Genomic DNA, 4,191 nt, shown 5'->3' with positions numbered 1-4,191 from the left:
CTGTGTCAAATCACGGAATCAGGAAGTTAGTATTTGAAAATTGAAAGAAATTGCCTGTGAAAGATGTCAGACTGGTGCTCTCTGTATTTTACCATGCCTATAAGAAGCAATTCCATCATTTTTACTACTGAAAACGAGGAAAATACATGAAGATTTAATATGCATCTCCCCTACATTTGATTTTGGCTTGTTATACCTACTCATGAAAAGAAAAATGACAGCGAACAAACAGACTTCAGATGGGATTTTGCTCTACCAACAGAGCAGCTATAGGAAAATGACATAAATCTTGTTATACCTAACACTTGGCCTTAGAAAGATGGAAGCTAAAGACAAGGAATGTCACAGGAATGTGCATACTTGATAACATGAGAAGTGCTTGTTATATAAGAACACTATTGTATGAGCTGCATAATGATGATAGTTTCAGATAAACCAGAAAAGCAGGGACCCAAGAGCCTAGTGTACACAGGTAATCTTCTAAATCACACCTTTCTTTAGTAATACCATCCCTTGCTTTATGTATGCAGCAAGAGAAAGTGAGGAGAGAGAAACTGAACAAGTCTCATTAGGCATGGAGAATGTCAGGCTTCCATTTAGACAGGCACTTGGGCTGCTGAAAGCCTGAGTGATAATTTTTTATGATGAATTAAATTTTGTATGCGATGAAATTATAAGGTGCATAAGGTAATGATGTAAGAGTACATATGTCATAATAATAAATACCCTTTCTCCTCAGCCTATCTTGTAGGTAAAAGGACCCCAATCATAAAAAAACTATCCCCACTTTGATGGAAAATACTGTACTGGTAAATTTTATCTAAAAGGTTGTACATAATCTTCCTATATATGAGTAAGTTCTGGACACCAGATGGATTGAAAAGCCATGTGAATTTAACTTATGCCCTTTTAGACTTGCAAATGAAAATCAGTGACCACATGACCATAATGAAGCCAGCACATAATGATGACCAGAATGGAGCCAGCACATAATTCAGGGAAATAAGCTCTCCTTTCTTTAAATGTGCAATGATTCAACCAGCACTGAATGAACAGCCAGTGCTGTGCAGTATCCAGAGCTCCCATGCTTCAGTGAGCTTATGGAAAAACTCATAAAAATTCCCATTAGATGATCATTTATCTAAAGCTTCAATGCTTCATCTAAAACAATTTGGAGACAGTGATTCCAGCCATGGAAATGAAATTATGCTTGTGACACTGATGGAGAATCTCCTATGACTGGACAGAAAGCAGATAGCCATGCCTTTTCTGAAGCTCTCTGCAACCTCTGAGATGTGAGAAAGGTGATAAAGGAATGAAGAATGTGTTAACAAGTTTTCAGTTTCTCTTTGTGCAATTCACCAAAGCAACAGAGAAAGATCTCACCATCAGCTAGATAGATGACCTGGGGGAGACTGAAGAACCTGGCATAAAGTTAAGATACACATGCACGTACCTGTCTTATGTTCAAAATGTTCAGAGGCTCCTGAATCTGGTCACCTTTAAAACTCAGACAGTTTGTGGTTTGTTTTTTTTTAAATGCTGGTAATGCTTCCCTTTCCTTGACTGTTAAAGTCTGTTCTTTCCAAGGACACCTTTCTCAGCTTTCCTTATTTCTTGTTCTGCTTAGGGATTCCTAAATCACACACTGGCAGCCACTTTTCTTGCATGGATGACTGTTAACTCACTGTTGCAGGTTGCTTGGCTGACCTGCAAGACTCATCAATAACAAACCATGCATTATTGTAACTCAATAACCACAAGCTTCCCAATGAAAACCAGCTGAGTGAAACAGCCAGTTCTGATGAAAGAGAAAATAATTTTGAAACACATATTTGCTGAATCTATTGTTTCTTGAATTACAAACATTCAAGGGTCTATTGCAGACTGCACTTTAGGAGTGTCCTTGGCTTTCTCAATGGCACTGCATTCTCACACTGCAACACTATCTAGAAATTCCAGTTTTGTGAGAAACAGCTGCTGCTGCTCACCAACAATCAGACCTTATTTATTCACAGGTTGTCATTCCTCAGCTGATTACAGCAGTACTGTCTATATGGACAATATGTCTTCCCTATTTAGGGAGTTTTGAGAAGTACATAATGCTGCAGCACAGCTTAGAAACACAAGTTATTTGTAGGTATATCAAACCAATCTCTCTGGCTTTCCGTAGAATTTAAATTAAATTCAATATCTCAGTCTTATCTTCAGAGAACATAATTTCCAGGACAGCTACAGTTCCAAGATAATAACTGTTGTTGACAAGAACAGCCCTCCTGGCTATGGAGGCAAGGTACTCTTTCCAGGAGACAACTCACAGAGACTTGATTGCAAACAGCAGAATGAAGTTTTCCAAAGACAAAAACAGAGTTCACCCATCATCCTAGCCCAACTACAAAGCAGACTCATTTTACCTTGTCTCCTTCAATCCAAATGTCTGCTTTTAAGAGTACCTGTTTGTTTCTCAGTAATTAACCCCCACACTAAGAAAACAAAATGTTGCACATGCTCTTGCTCCTCTGTGGAGAAATACAAGTATAAACAACTTGTAATGTGTTCTAGGAGAGCAGAAATTTCCTTGTAACACCCTTCCACTTTGTCATACATAATGCATTACCTCACATATTTAATGTTAAATGTATGCAGTGGTTAAGAGATTCCTAATGCAAATAAGCAGCTATGAAACTATGCCAGAAACAATAATTTCTCATGATGAAAGCAAGTTAAATATACTTTAAAGACTATATAAGTACTTGGAAATATATTTCCTTTTTCTTCTCCCCATATTAAATGGAACTTTCATGCCGTCCTCCCACCAGCACCAACTTTTGTCTAGTTCAGATGTGTTCCTTATATGTCTGTGTACCTGTTAGTAACGCACACATTCACAAGTTGTTAAAATTTGACACATTGCAGACCATTGGGCTCTCCTAGCTCTTGAGCCACTCACACTAAATGCCTAAATTGTTTTGTGCATCAGAAGTCCCAGAAAGACTTGACAGACCTGCTATAGCTGACAGACAGTGCAGAGATGGTCTCCTGATTTCTGCAGCATAATCTGCAGTGCATGCTGGAATAGACAGTTTGCCTGATGCAGTATGGGTGTAATCATCCTTCTCTTTTTGTCTCAGGAAAGCTGAGAGCTAATACCAATTGCTGCACTTTTTGGGAAGTAACAGACAGCATTCAAATTCAAGCACAGGAAAGTTTTGTTCATAACTGTACTTGCATTGCAGGTTCTTCATGTCCAGAAAAAGCGCTATTAATATTACATTCTGAAAAGCTGCAGGACCAATTTATGCCCTGCATAAAGCAATCTCAAAGGAACACACTATTTTATTACTGTTAGTGAATTTTGCTCATGTCTGGTTTCCAATTTGCCAAAACAATTTGCAAAAGGTAAAGGCACAATACAGCAGTGATTGTGACTGACTTCAGTTTATTGGTTGTGTGGTGCATACAAAACAACTCATTTGGGGTGTCCTCATGAGATCATTTCAGAACTATCATTCTTGGTTAGCTTGAAACAGAAGAATTTTCAAGTGGTACATGGAATTTTTTTCATAAGACTTATCTCTGTAATCTCTTTTTCTCCTAGTATTTGATGAGCATTGTTGATGGTGTTGTACAATAGTGTTCTTGTGACTTGCAGCTGTGTTTTTCAAATTAATATTTGTCTTGGATTCTCCGTGGAATCTCTCAGCAGCTTTTATTGATGTTTCTTGTATATGTTAAACACTACATCAATTCTTTGACTTTCTGCACCATCATGTACTGCTGATAACCAGGTACTTGTTAACTTTGTTTATTCTTTGGATCACACTCATTCCATCAGTGACAGATGGCCTGCTGTGGTTTCAGTGTGATTTGCATTCCATACAGTCCCTCTACCAAAGTTGCCTGCTTTCTTCTTCAGAGTGATCTATCCTGTCTTGTCAGTGGATAATAAATAAGGCATACTGAGTATGCCTGCTTGGAGCAACACTTTTTTTTTTTTAAATTTTGTTGTTGTTGTTGTTACATCCTTATCTGTTTTGAATATTACTATTTCGAGATCCTTGCTGTTCCTGCTCTTCTTTGGTGATTCTTTGGTGAAAGAAAATACTCTTTCTCTCTGTAAGTCCTTTAATGAAATTTCTTTATGAAACAATCACTCTTAACATGATTTAAAAAATGCAGGGCTGCTTACCT

This window comes from Fringilla coelebs (assembly GCF_963513975.1).
Source record: "Fringilla coelebs genome assembly, chromosome: 6".
NCBI lineage: Eukaryota > Metazoa > Chordata > Aves > Passeriformes > Fringillidae > Fringilla > Fringilla coelebs.
This window is presented reverse-complemented; position numbering follows the sequence as displayed.